Source organism: Crinia signifera, chromosome 12 (assembly GCF_055691185.1).
Source record: "Crinia signifera chromosome 12, ASM5569118v1, whole genome shotgun sequence".
In the NCBI taxonomy this organism is placed as follows: domain Eukaryota; kingdom Metazoa; phylum Chordata; class Amphibia; order Anura; family Myobatrachidae; genus Crinia; species Crinia signifera.
The window spans coordinates 55,006,858-55,026,524 of record NC_139228.1 but is presented as its reverse complement, the minus strand read 5'-3'; the positions used below and the strand labels follow the sequence as shown (position 1 = coordinate 55,026,524).

The 19,667-nt window shown below is 48.2% G+C and overlaps 1 long non-coding RNA gene across 1 annotated transcript in view; it reads left to right on the top strand.

Annotated features, from left to right (window-relative positions):
• Positions 1-18,359, top strand: part of LOC146049921 (uncharacterized) — a 57,105-nt gene extending 38,746 nt beyond the window's left edge. Inside the window, exon 3 of the long non-coding RNA XR_014466235.1 lies at positions 17,890-18,359. This is a non-coding gene — a long non-coding RNA (uncharacterized LOC146049921). The remainder of the gene's footprint in view (positions 1-17,889) is intronic.
• The last annotated feature ends 1,308 nt before the right edge of the window (positions 18,360-19,667 follow it).

Genomic DNA, 19,667 nt, shown 5'->3' with positions numbered 1-19,667 from the left:
TTAATTACCGGAAATCGCGGGTCCGTGGAGAGGAGGCGGGGCTAAAATGATGCGATTGTGGCATTTCACAACATCTAAGCTCCGCCCCTCTCCGCGGCCCAAGTGATGTCAGCCTTGCTCCCGCCCCCCTGACATGTTGCCTCTCCAGGCTTCTCAAGTATGCGTTGGTCTATCATCCGGATCAACTGACCTGAATAAAAGAAAGTTCCAACAAATACTTAAATAAGGACATTTTGAAATTCTAATGTTTTTGTGTTATATACTTTGGGGGCTCATTTACACAGACGGTTTATTGGCGGTTCCTAAATAGCATGGAATACATCAAAAAGGCACTTTAAATGAAAAGCTTTCAGATTTCATGCAATATGTGATGTCACTTGGTGTGGAGCATGTAATGATATAGCTCCTGCAAGCATTTATGTCCTCCTGTGCTGCAGTGATGTCACTTCCTGCCCTGTAGTGACGTCACTAAGCGTGGACTTGTGAGCTCCGAGTGTAGTGACACAGGGCACTGTACTGTGCTGACGCTAAATATAACCCAGGGTATTGTGTGATTTGATGCACGATTCCACTCCTATCTCACAGCTCCATTTCTCTGGCCCGTCTTATTATTTATGAGCATCTCTTACCGCCGTGTGAGACAAGTGGCGCATTTCATTAGTGAGAAGACTTGGAGCTGGCTCGGAACCTATTTACAGTACACATAATTCATTAGCAGGGCACAGGACTGGGCAAAGTGTTGATGCAGAAGCTTCAGATCCCCAGATAATAAATGCTGGCGGCAGAATTAAGGACATAAAACAGATTTAATGAGGTCTTGAAAAGTGTTTACAAAAATTAGAGATTGTGCATTTTTTACTTGAATTACAATTATCAGCTCTTCAGAGCAATAATCAGATTCACGGTGCTCAGTGACTGTACTGCAGCCAGAAAACATGGTCAGAAGACCCCACATGTGCAGGAGAGGGCAGCAGACCCCCAAACATGGTCGTAAGACCCCACATGTGCAGGAGAGGGCAGCAGACCCCCTAAACATGGTTGGAAGACCCCACATGTGCAGGAGAAGGCAGCAGCCCCCCACATATGGTCAGAAGACCCCACTTGTGCAGTAGTGCAGCAGCCCCACCCCCCAAACATGGTCAGAATACCCCACATGTGCAGGAGAGGGCAGCAGACCCCCAAACATGGTCGGAAGACCACACATGTGCAGGAGAAGGCAGCAGCCCCCCACATATGGTCAGAAGACCCCACTTGTGCAGTAGTGCAGCAGCTCCACCCCCCAAACATGGTCAGAATACCCCACATGTGCAGGAGAGGGCAGCAGACCCCCAAACATGGTCAGAATACCCCACTTGTGTAGGAAAGGGCAGCAGACCCCCAAACATGGTCAGAATACCCCACTTGTGTAGGAAAGGGCAGCAGACCCCCAAACATGGTCGGAAGACCCCACATGTGCAGGAAGGGCAGCAGACCCCCAAACATGGTCGGAAGACCCCACATGTGCAGGAGAGGGCAGCAGCCCCCCAAACATGGTCAGAAGACCCCACATGTGCAGGAGAGGGCAGCAGCCCCCCAAACATGGTCAGAAGACCCCACATGTGCAGGTGAGGGCAGCAGCCCCCCACACATGGTCAGGAGACCCCAATTGTGCAGTAGTGCAGCAGCCCCCCAGACATGGTCAGAAGACCCCACTTGTGCAGTAGTGCAGCAGCCCCCCCCCCCCCCCCCCATCAAACATGGTCAGAAAACCCCACACGTGCGGGAGTGGGCATCAGCCCCCCAAAAATAGTCAGAAGACCCCGCATGTGCAGGAGAAGGCAGCAGCCCCCCACATATGGTCAGAAGACCCCACTTGTGCAGTAGTGCAGCAGCTCCACCCCCCAAACATGGTCAGAATACCCCACATGTGCAGGAGAGGGCAGCAGACCCCCAAACATGGTCAGAATACCCCACTTGTGTAGGAAAGGGCAGCAGACCCCCAAACATGGTCGGAAGACCCCACATGTGCAGGAAGGGCAGCAGACCCCCAAACATGGTCGGAAGACCCCACATGTGCAGTAGAGGGCAGCAGCCCCCCAAACATGGTCAGAAGACCCCACATGTGCAGGAGAGGGCAGCAGCCCCCCAAACATGGTCAGAAGACCCCACATGTGCAGGTGAGGGCAGCAGCCCCCCACACATGGTCAGGAGACCCCAATTGTGCAGTAGTGCAGCAGCCCCCCAGACATGGTCAGAAGACCCCACTTGTGCAGTAGTGCAGCAGCCCCCCCCCCCCCATCAAACATGGTCAGAAAACCCCACACGTGCGGGAGTGGGCATCAGCCCCCCAAAAATAGTCAGAAGACCCCGCATGTGCAGGAGAGGGCAGCAGACCCCCGAACATGGTCAGAAGACCCCACATGTGCAGTAGCCCCCCCTATCATGGTCAGAAGACCCCAAATGTGCAAGAGCGGGTCAGAACCACAGTAGCGCAGCAGCCCCCCGAACATGGTCAGAAGACCCCACATGTGCAGTAGCGCAGCAGCCTCCTAAACATGGTCAGAAGACCCCACATGTGCAGTAGCGCAGCAGCCTCCTAAACATGGTCAGAAGACCCCACATGTGCAAGAGCGGGTCAGAACCGGCTTGTTGTTACCTTACCATCCATGTCGCCATAGATGGATAATCTAATAGTGTGCCAAGGGCAGCGAGGCACTGAGCCAGAAGCAGGGTGTATGCGTTACACTAATTGGGGTTCCATGTTGACAGCTGTCGACTCTGACACAAGTCATGTCGCGATTTTCCTGTGTCTACCTTTTTCATGTTGACATTTTTACCCTGTCAACATTAATGCTAATGCAGCAGGGGTAAGAAGACGCCACCTGATGCTTGTGTGATCTGCTGCTGGGTCTGAAGACACAGCAGAAGACCACTTGTGTGATGAGTGGTTTCAGTACATCTCTGATTAGGGATGGCAACATCGATGGTTTATTGCCGATGTTGAATAGTTAGCCATTGATGGGGAGAACCAGACGGTTTCCCACCATCGATGTCAAGCTTAAACGAATAGTTTAGTTTTGCTTTTTTCCTGGGACGCAGAGCATAGCTCCGCCCAGAAACCCATGAAGCACCACCCTGGTATTCTTATTGGCCCACAGGCCAATCATAGACAATGGATGACCATTGATATGTAAAAACATCGATGGTCATCCATAGTTATGCACTTTTGCCATCAATGGCAAACATTGATGGCAAAGGCAACGATGGCCATCCCTAATCGAAAATAGCCAAAAATCGAAGCATGTGTACAGATTCGAAGCATGTGTACATCAGATTTGATGTCATAGTGAACTTCTGTTCCTGGTCTTCCCAGGTGCTGGCAATCATACATTACCAGGGAAGTCCAGGAATGCTGCTTTCAGACCGCATAACTGGCTTTGACCCTGTATTTGGAAACGTTTCCAAAAACGGGTCTGCCAGATAAAACCCCTTTCACACCGCAGCACTTAAACGGTATATTACCGTTTAAGTGCCGATTTTTTGACACTGGCAGACCCGTTTTTGGAAACTTTCCAAATACAGGGTCAAAGCCAGTGCAGCCTTCAGCCCTCCCCTCCGTGCAGCTCCCCCCCCCCTCGCGTGTCGACCGAGAGCATGTCGACGCCCCCCGAGCATGTCGACGCCCCCTGCGCATGTCGACGCCCCCCGCGCGTGTCGACGCCCCCCCGCGCGTGTCGACGCCCCCACCCCACCCCGCGTGTCGGCGCCCCCCCCGTGTCGACTTACCCCGTGCCGGTACCTCCGTTGTGGACTGCAGCTCAGTATGCTCGGAAAGCACTTATGAAAAAAGTGTCTTCCAGAAAATGGCTGCCCCATAGGAAACCCTGTTTAAAAAAACTGTCTTCCGTATGGGGGGCAGCCATTTTCTGAAAGACACTTTTTTCATAAGTGCTTTCCGAGCATACTGAGCTGCAGTGCCGGGAACCACAACGGAGATACCGGCACGGGGTAAGTCGACACGGGGGGGGGGGGGGGGGCGCGCCGACACGCGCGGGGGGGGCGACACGCGGGGGGCCGTCGACACGCGCGGGGGGCGTCGACACGCGCGCGGGGGGGCGTCGACACGCGCGGGGGGGGGCTCCAGTGCTGTGAATACTTAATGAGCGCTCATTAAGTATTCACTGTGCTGAATTTAGGACCCAGCTCATTGGCTGGGTCCTAAATACCGTTTCTGAGCCGATTTTTGCGCTAAAATACCGGTTCAGAAACGGGTAGGACCCTGCATTTTAACCGGTTAGAAAAAACGGCATTTTCTAACCGGTTAAGTGGGACTGGACCTTTCAGACCGCACACATTACCGTTTTAAAACGGTAAAAAAACGGCAATTTACCGTTTTAAAAGTGCGGTCTGAAAGGGGCATAACAGAGCATTTTCTCCCTGAAGGAGAGGGTCAGGTCAGCAACCCTGAGTAAAACCCCACCCTAATCTAATTCTCTCTGCACAATACATCTGCCCCACCTGCAGTGCACATGGTTTTGGCCATTTGAGAAGGAATTTGCCTTTGTGAGTGAACCAGAATAAGGGCCTATATCTGATAATACATGTTATTAGACATGATACAGCTGTATACAGATAATTAGTGCAATGTCGTATAACGTGACATAAGTAAATGTATCTCAATGCAGGGCTAAGTTATCAATTGAGATTCTAATTACTTTTTTATTGTACAGGTATCTCAATCTCACTCACTACTAGAGACGGGATAATTGATTTATTCATTATACTAATTCATGGGGTTTTTGGCAGTTTGGAAAGTCTTAATTTAATTTGTGCACTAAAGTAGACGAAGTTCATTTGTGGAAGGTCATGTGATAAGTGGAAGAAATTAACTGCAAACTAACAACATCAGATTTATAAACAACTATTTTCTTCATTTTCACAGAATATCTTAGAACCTGTTTAAGCTGGGATAGACTTGTTGGCGATGAAGGAAAATAGAATTGACATCAGCAGTCCACACAGTTTGTCGCTCTGTACATTTAAACGGTGTCTACAGGATGAATGTTGACCAAGACGACCTTATGACCATGTCGATATGGGATAGTCATTAGGTAGACAAGCACTGGGTGGACACCATTAGGTCGATATGCAGAAAGGTCGACATGGGTCTAGGTCGACAGGTCATTAGGTCAACACAGGCATACGGTTGACATGGGCAAGGTGGAAAGTGAAAAGGTTGACATGGGGGTTCTTTGAGCCGACGTGCCGACAGGCGGTATTTCATGCCCTACCATCCACTAGGGCGTTGTGGGAGAATAAAATAATGTGCCCGAAGCATGGTGAGCACAGCGAGCCATGCAAGGGGACATGGTGCTACATTTCAGTGTCCATGTCGACTGTGTTGACATTCGGGTAAAAAAAAAAAACCGGTGAAAAACCCCACGTCAACCTTTTGACTGTCGACCTTGCCCAAGTCGACCTAATGACCTGTTGACTTAGACCCATGTTGACCTAGACCCATGTTGACATTTCTGCATGTCAACCTAATGGTGTCGACCCAATGCTTGTCAACCAACTTGTTGTAGACCTAATGATCCATACCCGTCGACATTCTCTTGTTGACATTATGAATATCGACATATCATAGCTAATCCAGAGCGGAAACAATCTCTGGATATAGGAACAAGCCTAAATGCAGGCATTGCAAACCAACATTGTGTTAATACGAAACGCGGTGATTACAGCAATAAACCAAAGCCGCGCTCTGCGCATTTGTGCAATGTACATTGTGTGTTACGGGGGTGTTTGATCGCATACACAGAAGCGGCTATGTGTGTCGCTGATGAGATACGTTTGTTATGAGTGTCTGTCAGCCTTTTCATCATAGAAACTAATAATATCTAAGACACTGTATTAATGGGATGCGATTACACACAATCACTTATTAATGCTCACTGATGCTGTTACATTCAGCGTTCAGCTTATTACAGACACTAAACAAGCAACCAAATGCAATTATATCAGCTCCAGCATGTGGCAATTAGGGTGAGGACTTTATCTGCGCCCGTTCCTCTTACACCGAGGGGTACAGGCATTAGGGTTGTGTTTGAGAATATAATGAGATCTCCCACAGTACACAACAATAGTCACCCTCCCTCCTAGCAACTGCTGTCAGTCTCTCATTGCCCAGGAGCCAAGTGACCCTCTTCTTCCTCGTTATCGCTGAGCGCTGAGGAGGGGAGCGCTGTAAAAGCGAGAGGGAGAAAGGAAAGAAGTCATTATGTGCTGAAGCCCTTTTGTTTATGGGGGTCATTCAGACCTGATTGCATGGCAGCTAATTTTCAGTGCCCTGTGCAAGTCTGTGAATTGCTTAGAATGACTTTCGAAAATTACCACTGCATCTTGCTAGCAGCATGCCAGGATGTGCCCCCTGCACCCAGTATCACCGATGCGGTGCCACCTGGTGTGCCCTGAGGAAGCATGCACCACACAGCTCGTACAGCCGCCCAGAGTGCCACGTTGCTTCTCCTGGCAGTGCCATACTTCCTGTTACTGCCAGCCCCCCACGCCGGCACAGGTCACAGGATGCAGGCGCCGGTGTCCATTACGGCAGAGGGCTAATCGTAGCACATTAGTCTGAGTTACATTTATTCTGTACTGAGAGAGCCCCTCTGCTCCCGGCCCCTTCCCAGGGCAGCGCTTAGATCTTCTCCGCTTCCCTCTGCCCCATCCGCACATTACTAATACAATCTAATAAGCGGCTCCATTATTGGAAGTTGGGTGATTATATGACCATAAAGCCAAAGTTAGACGCTGTAAGGAAAGAATAGGACTCAGGGCCTGATTCTGGTTCACTCGCAAAAGCACATTTTCTCTCTAATGGACAAAACCATGCTGCACTGTAGGTGGGGCAGATGTAACATGTGCAGAAAGAGTTAGTATAATTTGGGTGTTATTTTGTTTCTGTGCATGGTAAATACTGGCTGCTTTACTTTTACACTGCAATATACTGTAGATAGCAGTTTAAAGTAAAAACCCCACCCAATTCTAACTCTCTCTGCACATATTACATCTGCCCCACCTGCAGTGCAGCATATTTCTGACCATTAGAGAGAGAATTTGCTTTTGCAAGTGAACCAGAATCAGGCCCTCAGTGTGTCCTAGGGACCTTCTCCCCAATTCCCGGCTGATCATACTTGTGCGCTGTACATTACATCTCTGTTCCCATCAGTATAATGATATTACAGGCGCAGATGTACATGAGAGATCCGATATCACTGGTTACTCTCCATGATATTACATTACTGCAGCAGACGGAACATGTACCACACTCACCTAAACGTATTATCAAACTCAATGCTATGGGTGTAAGTTTAACCTTTGTCTCCCTGGATACAACCTCATCCCGAAACGATGGGGGTTATTCAGACTTGATCCCTAGGCTGTGAAACAACAGGCCAGGCGATTATCGATAGACTGTGCATGCATACTGATTGTAGTACGCATGTGTGAAGCTGTCCTGCGATAAAATCCTGCTACTGTTTTAATCGCTCGTCATATGCAAGTTGATTGACAGGCTTTTGGGGCTGATAACAGGTAAATCATACCTCCCAACAGTCCCGTTTTTTGCGGGACCGCCCCGGTTTTTTAAAGGATCAGTCCCGACCCCCATATGCGGCGGGGGGAAGGAAGGGGGGGTGTGAGGCAGTTGGTAGTCCCCCCAGCCTGAAGGAATAGACGCTGTGCGCATGCAACACATTTTTTTGACGCAAATTCGCATCTTATTAAATAGTCGAAATTCTTCCAAAAATTGCGATAAGGTGCGATTTCAGAACCTTACTAAAAATCGCATCCTATTAAATCTCACCCAGAATCTTGTTTTTGCACTTATTTTCATGCCGGCTAACCAGTGTTACTAATGCCTAGATCCACCTACAGCCAGCCGCGCCACGCACCAGCCAGCGCACCGTGACCAGCACAGCCTGACCAGCACTGCAACTGATATTTGTCGGGATCAATGACTAAATTCATCGATCATTTGATATAAATGGGCTTCAATGTGCGTGACAACGTCACAAACAATACGCTGCTTCTGCTCTGTACCTCAAAAATATCATCCATTGCCCCTAAGAGAATATTTTATTTCATATTTGACGTTTTATAATCATCTTTGCAGTTTTGTCAGAGAAACTCGTTGCATGCAAATATCTCTATAGGATGATTTGTAACGCTGACACCCCGGTCATATCTACAATGATCATTTATTTTGTGTCCTCTTTATCTGAATGAAACAGAAGGGATGTGAGAATTGTGGCGTTTGGGGCAGGTTCCGTCCCCCTGTCACACAGAGACCCCCATCTCCAGGGTCCGCCGTCTGCAGTATCACTAAGAGGGCTGGATTTATTTATATGGCAAAGTATAAAACTATACAACACCTCGGAAATACTCCACGGCTATTTTATTCCTAGTTATAATTCCCTAAATAGCCCTCACACTTTATGCTGTAAATGACTGTCTCCTGATAAACTGCCGGGTGGCAATGCTGGCTGGTGAGATGGGAGCAATCAAAGCAGGGGATTTACTGACACACAAATGTAAACCGTCCAAGCAGCCCCTCCGCCAGTGCATGCAATATGTGCCTCCTAACAATACACACAGCCATCTTTTTCCGTATATAATGCTCTGCCGCAGCAAGCTAAAATACGCTAAGTCCAGGTTGCATTGAAGTCATTATATTGCATTTATTATTAATAAAAAACACATACCGTGGTACTATGTATCTCTGAGGCCAATGTTCTCTGATGGCATTCCTTGGCTGCGTCATGTTGACCGCTCCTATAGCTGACAGCGGAAGAGACCTGAAAAATGGGCAGGAATTGTGATTCAAGGCAAATTTGTTGGGCTCAATGCTACAGTGCAAAGCTGCTATTTGGTCCAGACAGTAACAGATGTGATGACGACAGTGTGTTGTGTTTAGTGTAGACCACAGGTTCTCAAACTCGGTCCCCAGGACCTCACACAGTGCATGTTTTGCAGGTCTCCTCACAGAAACGCAAGTGAAATAATTAGCTCCACCTGTGGATCTTTTAAAATGTGTCAGTGAGTAATGAGAGCACCTGTGAACCTGCCAGGTGACCTGGGAAATGTGAACTGGTGGAGTCCTGAGGACCGGGTTTGAGAACCCCTGTGGTATAGTATAATAAGGCCATGGTTCCCAACCTCAGTCCTCAAGTACCCCCAACAGTTCATGTTTTCCAGGTCACCCGGCAGGTGCACAGGTGCACTCATTCACTGACACATTTTAAAAGATCCACAGGTGAAGCTTATTATTTCATTGGAATTCTGTGTGGAGACCTGGAAAATGTGAACTGTTGGTTGGTCCTGAGGGCTGAGGATGAGAACCACTGTAATAAGGTAATATACCTAGGGTAGCCAACCCTAGTCCTCGAGAGCTACCAACAGTGCATGTTTTGCAGGTCTCCTCACAAAATCACAATTGAGCTAATTAGCTCCATCTGTGTATCTTTTAAAATGTGTCAGTAAGTAATGAGTGCACCTGCTGGATGACCTGGAAAACATGATCTGTGTGGGGTCCTGAGGACCCAGTTTGAGAACCCCTGGTGTAGATATATATACCCTATTCACTCTGTCGCTTTGACCCAGATTATTGCCAGGTTTACCTGGGTTACAGTGCCGAGCTCCAGAGGAGGGTGGCCCCTCTCAGCTCTGTCCCCATAGCAGCTGCACTCCCTGCACCTATGGTAGCTACACCCTGTATATAACATGTAACCAGGGCCGCCACTAGTAATGTTGGGGCCCGGAGCTGACCTTCAGCCCGGGCCCCCAGCGGCACCCCCCCTCGCACGCACCGGCACCCCTCCGTCGCGCTCACTGGCACCCCCCTCGTGCGCCGGCACCCCGCCTCCCCCACCCCAATTACTTACCAGCGGTGGTGTCAGCGGCGCAGCAGCATCTTCTCCCGGGACTCGGAGCACTCACTGCACAGTGCAGCCTGCAGAGCACCGAGCCCCTCTGTATCCTAGGCTCGGCGCTCTGCAGGCTGCACTGTGTATTGTGCGAGCCTGGCCGCCGGCGCTGGGTGGGGGCATTTGTGCGGGTGCGGGGGGTGGGGTACACAAAAAGTACACAAAATGATACTCTTAATAAAGATCTACACACAAATATTATTAAAATAAAAAAAACTTCCATGCACCTCTCTGGAGCAATGCATACCTTCCTTCAGCTGCATCACACTGAGTGACTCACTGAAGTCTGGGCATGCTCACTGCAGAGGAATTGCTTCAGGTCTGCACAGACAGCAGCCCATAGAAGCACTGTAGCTCTGGTGATTTGCACAGAATGGCTTCCTGTTGGAAGCTATTGCTGTCATCGCTCCATGTACTGGCAGCCCAAGAGGGGGAGGAGTTTCCAGCTCTGTGTATGATGAGCAGTAGCAGCTTCCAATAGGAATCCACTACATGCTGATCTCCTCCCCACAGGGTTGGGCTGTTGCTATGTCTGCCCTGCGGCTTCAAGGAGTCTGGTGAGAGGAGGTTACCAGCATGTCAGAGACACAGACAGCCAGCACCAGAGCTCCTGAGGGGGGTGCCCACAGGGGGGATGCACCGGAGTTCGGTGCTGTCTGTCTGTGTCTCTGGTGTTGGGATTTTAACTGGAGGGGCTGCAGTCCTGCATGTAACTGTGACAGAAAAGGTGGCCCCTCTCAGCTCTATCCCCTGCACCTATGGAAGCTACACCCCTGTATATAACACATGTAACTGTGACAGGGAAGATGGCCCCTCTCAGCTCTGAGCCCCCTAGCAGTTGCACTCTCTGCACCTATGGTAGCTACACCCTGTATAGAACACATGTAACTGTGACAGGGAAGGTGGCCCCTCTTAGCTCTGGGCCCCATAGAAGCTGCACTCCCTGCACCTATGGTAGATACACCCTGTATAGAACACATGTAACTGTGACAGGGAAGGTGGCCCCTCTCAGCTCTATCCCCATAGCAGCTGCACTCCCTGCACCTATGGAAGCTACACCCCTGTATATAACACATGTAACTGTGACAGGGAAGGTGGCCCCTCTCAGCTCTTGGCCCCATAGCAGCTGCACTCCCTGCACCTATGGTAATTACACCCCAGTATATAACACATGTAACGGTGACAGGGAAGGTGGCCCCTCTCAGCTCTGGACCCCATAGCAGCTGTACTTCATGCACCTTTGGCAGTTATTTCCTTGGAAGGGCATCAGGCAGATTTGGACATTTCATTATTAAATTCTTCTTATTTCCCATCACACAGAACAATCACATGCAAATTCGCAAATGAGAAAAGACTCGATGTGACAGAAAGTCGGCAGCGCGCTCGGAAATAGCTGAAAAACAAGTTTCTTATGACCTACATCAAGCGGCGGGAGGTTCGGGCCAACATTAACGATGCTAATGATTTCCAATGCATAATAGAAGAGCCCTGTCAGATGTACAAGTGAGATCTCAGGCGGCTGGGCCTGATCCGCGCTCACCGCGCACCGTCCCTTATTTCAGCCTTGGACAGACTTTCTGGGATCCGGTTACCGCAGGCCCAGCTCCTGCACTTGACAAGTTTTTGGCACCAACACTTCTGCGCCCAACAAGATATTTTTCAAACAATGAAGAGAGAAGAAAGAGGATATCAATAGCCCTAGCATTAATTCAGCTTGTGCATGGAAATCCTTCAGCAAGTAATTAATTTTCAGCGTGTACTTCCTGAGATGGGTCCCCAAGCAGCCGGCGCTGCAGACAAAGGTCGTCCTTATTTTGCAGGTTCCACAGCAGACACAGCACCAGAGTAAAATCCTCATTTGCCTTCAGTCACAGTATCCAGATTCTATTTATATGCAGTATATTCAAAAGTTGCATATATATATAGATATATATATGGATTCAGTATTAAATCCCGGCGGTCGGGATCCCGGCGTTCAGAATCCCGACGCCGGAATCCCGACAGCCGAAATGCCGACAAGGGGGGGACGTGGATCGCCCCCCCTTGCGGGCTCGCTGCGCTCGCCACGCAGCGGGCCCGGTGCCTCGCTACGCTCGGCACGCTATTTTATTCTCCCTCCAGGGGTGTCGTGGACACCCCAGGAGGGAGAAAGTGTCGGCATTTCGGCGGTCGGGATTCCGGCGTCGGGATTCTGAACGCCGGGATCCCGACCGCCGGGATCTTAACTGCATCCCATATATATATATATATATATATATATATATATATATATATATATATATATATACATGATAAATGAAGCACGTCATTCCGGGTCTTGTATAAGGTGAAACAGAGTTTACTGTTCTTTGCCTACGGCGTTTCGGGACGGGGCCTGTCTTCAGGACATTAACGTTAATGTCCTGAAGATGGGCCCTGGCCTGAAACGCCGTAGGCAAAGAACAGTAAACTCTGTTTCACCTTATACAAGACCCGGAATGACGTGCTTCATTTATCGTATCTATATCAGAGGATTGTTTCCCCTGTTTGGACGGGCACCCGGGCAAGCTGTTTGTGTGAGCCGCAGGCTGCGGGGGTAGTGCCGGAATCTTGTCTGGTATACTTTATGTATGTATATATATATATATATATATATATATATATATATATATAATAAAACAATAGTGGTGTGGCACCCAAATTATTCAGTAATGTTCATATATACTGTGATCTGTTGTTCAGCAAAGCAAACAGGAATAGGTCATCAGGAAACTTATCCATTTAGGTTGATCTTGTTGTCACAGGCAAAACAATAAATGACCCAACGCGTTTTGTCTACAGTGACTTCATCAGGAGAATAATGTGATACATCTTCAAAGCATGTATTATGTGATTCCACAGATTCCAGGGGAGGAAGGTAATTCTTCCTTATTAGCTGAGTCTGAAGTCGTGTGACCAATGGTGTTCTAAATACTTGAAATTCTTTTAACGTACTTGAGCACACCCATATGAAGGAAAACCTATGGAAATTAAAAACAAGGATTCCTTCCCTGTGTGTCCCGATTTAATTGAATAATGCCGGGAAAAGAAGAAATAAAAAGAGTTTCCTCCAGAATAAAGCACAGATGTATTCTCTCTCTAACACCTCTATCTCCAACAGGGAAGGGCAGCAGATTACTAGGCATCTCTTATATATTTGGCTACATGTGTCAATCATCCTGAGAGTGTGTCTATAACGCTGGGCAGGGTCACACATGAAACTCCACCCCCACCCAGCCTTATACACGCACACCACACATAATACACACAAGATACATATAATGTTCTGTTGCTGGTGAGTATAATAGATCAGGGGCTAGCAGGGCATGCTGAGACTTGTAGTGGCACACGTGTGGCTGTGTCACACAGATATTAGCGCAGTGGATGAGAGTGACACGGGTGGGCACACTGCGCAGGACCCTCCTTCTGCTGCCGTGCGCTCTGGGCGGTGCATTATGGTAAAGAGCAGCCTAGGCAATTGCCTAGGGCATTGCCCTATGCCTTGGGGCGGCTGCCCCGGTACTCTTTACCTAGAACGGCGCCCACGATGTCCATCGCGGTCATCGGGGGTAAAAAATCGCGGGCATCGCATGCACTAAAAAAACGGGTGCGACGCGATGCCCGCGATGCCCGCGATTTTCCCATAGGGATCAATGTTAAAAGTGTGATTGGACACGATTTTAGTGTTAAATGCCTCAATGCCCGCGATTTTTCCATAGGAAACAATGTTAAATGGGCCACAGAGCCCTAATAGTCCCCCTGAAGTCTTAAATGGCCCCCACAATTTTTAAAGCCACCCCACGATCAACGTGCACCCGAAGCGTGGCGAGCGCAGCGAGCCCGCGAGGGGCGGCGGTACGCGTCCTCCGACCTTTTCATACCCCTACTATCCACGTCGGCGTGGAGTTGAGAATAGAATAGTGTGGCGAGTGCAGCGAGCCAACCGAGCCCCGCGAGGGGACGCGGATACCTGTGAAGCCCGCGAAGGGACGCGTTTACCTGTGAAGGTATCCGTGTCCGCTCGCCACGCTTCGGGCTCGGTGGCTCGCTGCGCTCGCCACACTATTCTATTCTCAACTCCACGCCGACGTGGATAGTGGGGGTATGAAAAGGTCGGAGGACGCGTACCGCCGCCCCTCGCGGGCTCGCTTCGCTCGCCACGCTTCGGGTTGACGTTGATCGTGGGGTGGCGTTAACAATTGTGGGGGCCATTTCTGACTTTAGGGTGACTATTTGGGCTCTGTGGCCCATTTAACATTGTTTCCTATGGAAAAATCGCGGCCATTGAGCCATTGAACACTAAAATCGCGTCCAATCACACTTTTAACATTGATCCCTATGGGCGCCGTTCTAGGTAAAGAGTACCGCTGCCCTTTTAACATTTGTGATCAGTGGAGCATCCGTTTGTCAGTGCTACCGGCACTGGCACTTTAACTGAGCGCCCGGAGCCTGCCCACCAGCTCACCCGGCTCACCACACTCCTCCTCCCACTGCTGTGTAATAAAAGTTGAGGAGCGGACGAGGTGAAGCACAGACAGGGGTGCGCACAATTGCACCTCCTACTTGTCGGTACTGCTACCCCGGCCAGCTAGCAGTACCTGCGATCGATGGCCTGGGCTCCTACGGCACGAGTTTCCAAAAGGGGGCCTGGCCACCGGGGGCTCCGTGATTAGGCCAAGCCCCTCAATTTGCCTGTGCCCGGGTGAACTACTGCTGCTGCAGCCCTTGCCTCCTGATTTGTGATCTGTGACAGCCTGACGGTAATGCAATGTGTGTGCAGCGTGGGAACCAGAGAGTAAGTGTGCGTGTGTGTGTATGATAGATTGTGAGGGAGTTGGCTGTGTGTGAGAGTGTAGCAGGCCTGATTCAGGATCGCACGCAAAGAAGTGGCCTTTTGCCACTTAGCGAGCAGAGCACCGCCTGCCAAACGCCCATCCCCTGTATAATGTGAATATGGATCAGTATGCACTATGTAATATGAACCGGTCACTATGCACTATGTAATATGAATATGGGTCACTACATGAGAATATGGGTCGCTACGCGCTGTGTAATGCAAATATGGGTCACTACGCGCTGTGTAATGTGAATATGGGTCATTATGCGCTGGGTAATGCAAATTTGAGTCACTATGTGCTGTGTAATGCGAATATGAGTCATTATGCACTGTGTAATGCGAATATGAGTCACTATGGGGTTTATTCTAGTTCATTCTTTCTGACAAAATCCTTCTTAGATGGACAAAACCATGTGCACTGCAGGGGGGCAGATGTAACATGTGCAGAAAGAATTAGATTTGGGTGAGTTATTTTGTTTCTGTGCAGGGAAAATACTGACTGCATGATTTTACACTTCAATATAGATCTCACTTTGAAGAAAAACCCCACCCAAATCTAATTCTCTCTGCACAAGTTACATCTGCCCCACCCGCAGTGCACATGGTTTTGTCCATCTAAGAAGGATTTTGTTAGAAGGAATGGACTAGAATAACCCCCTATGTGCTGTGTAATGTGACTATGGGTCACTACGCGCTGTGTTATGCGAATATGGGTCATTATGCGCTGTGTAATGCGAATATGGGTCATTATGCACTGTGTAATGCGAATATGAGTCACTATGTGCTGTGTAATGTGACTATGGGTCAATGTGTATTGTAACAACGCCAACCCAACATACCCCTAACCCACAACACCCCCCCCCCCCAGCCCCACACACAATTCACCAAAATACAAACATAATTAAAAAACAACATTATATGTAAATTTAATGGGGCGTAGCCCCATACGACGGTTTGAATCACCTAGTAGATATATATATGTCAAAATCAATTAATAGAAGTATTAGAAACCTACGGACTCATGGGTAATTTATGCTCAACAAATGATTAAAAAAAATTGGTGAAATACGAAGGTTCAAGAATTTTTTTTAGTATATGAAAATTTCTATTAAATATATATTATAAAAATAAATTATAAAAACAATTTACAAAAAACCCGGATAAAACAAGTAATTTCCTTATCTTTTTTGGAAGTAGCAGGTCAATATGGGAAACCCTATGCGTTTTGTCCTTGAGACTTCTTCAAGGGGTAGGGGTAAAATGAGAATGGACTAATATTTATACCCAGAGTGATTAACTCAGCTATGGTGTCATTTCCTGTCATGTGACAAAAGTGTGTCACATGACAGGAAGTGCTTGTTGCTCTCTGATTTTTTACATTTTTGTTAAAGGAGCAATCATTTACATTTATGGTGATAGTGGGCCCAATGTAGGACACCATTTTCTCTGTTATGAAGCATATAGGGGCATAGGGCGTAAAATCGTGCTCTGAAATTTATGGAAAGCCTCCAGAAAAGGACACCGGCGGTCCCATTATCAGGCATTGCTCCCTTTAATTTGCGTTGCTGTTTCTGCAGAAGTATATCATCTTACATATCATTTTCTTTAAACTTTTGAATTGTAAACTAATTTTATAGATTATAGTTGTCAAGAAAATAAAAAAAAGGAAATTGCATTTTCTCGACATCATAAACATGTTTTATCTTCCCTGGATTTTTGGCAACATAAATGCAAATGAGACATTGCTAAAAGTTGTTTTTCAATTAAAAGAAGCAATGTAATTAGCATCTGTAAAACGCCCCGAATCTGTGCTTACAGTCAGCAGCCAGACGCATCTTAATCATATTCAGCGTTTAGGGACGAGGTTGTTACACAGCAGAAACTATGTGTTTTATTAAAGGAAACAGAGATACGTTGTATTGTAACAGAGTGTAGGGATGTCATTGTAGTTGGTAGGTTCTATACGAATAGCTACCTACAACCCATCAGGAGCTCACACCATATGCAGGTGATCCCATAGCGCAGGTGTAACTGTACACCGCATCCTCTTCCTTACTGGACTGAGCGTGGGCAAGATGTGATGCCCCTACCTCTCTGTCACCCACTGCCACCCCTGTAACCCACTACTGTATCTCCCTGTCACCCTCCGCCAGGAGCTGACAGCGCAAGCGCTGACTCCTCCATACTGTGAACGGGACCCGGATCCCTCAACCTGGGTTACCTGTTCTCACTGCACCTTGACCCAGGTCATAGCCGCTTCAACCCTGGTTGTGACTAGGGTTTACATCCCGGATTGCTCAACCCAGGATTGTCGCTTTCACACCACATCTCAACCCGGGTTGGTGATGCAATGACCCGGCATTAACCAGGGTTGAGAGTGCGGTCTGAAAGAATATAAGAATGAAATGTTATAGCACAAATGTTATATGGAACACAGCTACAGTGATTGGACACAGCCAGGGCCGGCGCCACCACTAGGCAGTTCTAGGCATTTGCCTAGGGCGCCAGCCACTGGAGGGCGCCACTTTGCAGCAGAAGCTCCCCCCCCCCCCCCCGGAGAGACTAGGTCACCCGATCCCCCTCACTACCCATAATTACTTAGCAGTCGCCGTATCACCTGACACACACACACACACCCCTCCCCCCCCAGTGCCTTGCACCGGCACTGGACACAGCGCCCAGTAAAAATGGTCACAGCTGTACATGGACTAGGGAGGTAATGAGAGGCAATGAGAGTTTGCACTTGCTGTACAGTACCGACAGAGGAGTCAAAGTAGGGTCAATAATTACTAAAGTACTTTTGGACCTGGACCTTTACGCCATCGCGCTCTTTTCACCCTCATTCTCAAGATGGATGTCACAGATTTGCCGCTGGTTCTGATTCTTCCAGCAGAAAGTTGATGAGAAATAACTTAGTTTTATGTAAAAAAAAAAAAAAAAAGCAGAAAACAAAACAAAAAGCAGCAATTTCCATATTGCATTACAGACAAGTAAAAGCTTTTCTACCCCAGGTTGTCTGCGCTTACAGCATGAAAATCAGTCATTTAAATTCATGTCTTTGGTTTACAGCGGAGCACGGACAGATCTTTTCCCGGGGACCGATGCATCATGCGAGGGGCGCAGCGCAAGGGGAGGATGAGACGCAGAAGGCCCTCGGAGAGCTTAAATCTAACAACATGTTCTGTGCCTCAGTGCACAGCCCGGGAATCTCACACTGCTTCCGGCGGCACAAGAACATGGAAATACGAACAGCTAAATCGCTGCAAAATGTTCTACAGTATATCAATATACAGCGATAAAACTATTCTGTGATAATAAAGCACGGCTCTGTAATCCTCAGTGAGACGGAGTCAGATGGCACGTACTGTATATAGGGAATACTTCTTCCCTGCCATCTGTAAAACATTTCTGCACCCTTAACCCATCATGGCCTACTGTAGTTACCGATACTTACAAAACTCTCTGGGGTAAATTCAGGGATGCCTACCCTCCTGGAATGGCCGGTCGGGTCCCGGAAATCGGGTCCCCCTCCCGATCCCCAGGAAAGGGTGGCAATCCTCCCACATATCCCCTCATCTCCCGCGATCTGTCCCTCGGCGGGGGGTCCGCGGATAAAATGCCGCGATCACGGCATTTTAGCCCCACCCCCTGCAGAGCAATGCCTGAAATACCAGCATTGCACGGCGGGGGGCGGGGCTAAAATGACACGACACTGTAGACACGCCCCCCAACAGGACAGCATCTATGTGGTCCCACCCTGAACCGCCTCTTTTTCACTCCCGGATATGGCCCCGCCCCTCTGCCTAACAGAGCTGGCTGCCCTCTCCCGGAGAGAGCAGCTTAAAAGTCGGCAAGTATGGGTAAATTTAATAACATGGGAGGTCTATTGAGGATGGGATGTTGGCCACAGCAACCAATCAGACTCCACTTCTTATTTATTTAGCACCGTCTAGAAGATAATCGATAGAATCTAATTGGTTGCTATTGGCAACATCCTATCTTCAATAGAACTCTGATCTTAGTAAATTTACCCCTCTGTATGAGGCTAATGCCGGCATCAACCACATTCATGTACTGGGTGATGCAGTGACAAGCCACCAATGAGGAAGGTGTGACAGACAGTGGGCTGGTAAATGAGCACAGAGTGGCTGACAGTCGGGCAAACCTACTCTGCAGAAATGAACCACTGCAGAATGGTAATCGCTTACAGAGGGTCAGGATTAGTGATGTCACAGCAGCTTAGTTAACTGCAATCTCCGAGTTTGCATAGGCGCGCCCATGAAAACTCTGGGCGTACCCCTGCAAATGCAAGCGTGAACATGCATCCAATTTGGTGGATAGCGGGAATCTCAAAAGTAAGTATAGACTTAGGCTAGAGAAATCATTCGATGGTGAACGATTTCTCCTCCTTGCGGAAACAGCCAGATGAAACAAACCAAGGAAAAGTTATAATTACCATGTGTATTTATGTAGCTAGACAGGTTTTTAAATAAAAAACAAATACATGCAATTGCTAATAAAACCAGAAAACTCACTAAAAGTTAAACTATTGGGGAAAAAAAAAAATCACATTTTTATTTCATTTTAATTTAATGTTTGTTTCAAATCTCATAATAATAACAAGGTTGATGAGCGTTAAATTCTATTCACTTTTTGACGTCTTGGCAGCACGGAGCCAGAACTGAGAGCTGTTTAATGAAGGAATATTAATGAATTCTTATGAAGTGCTGACAGATGTGTAATTCTGGAAATAATTGATAGTTCTATATTTAGTAGTGTTAAGATTAACCTGGAGATGTATCAAGCAGTGAAAAGAGCATAGAAGTGGACCATTCAGAAGTTGCCCA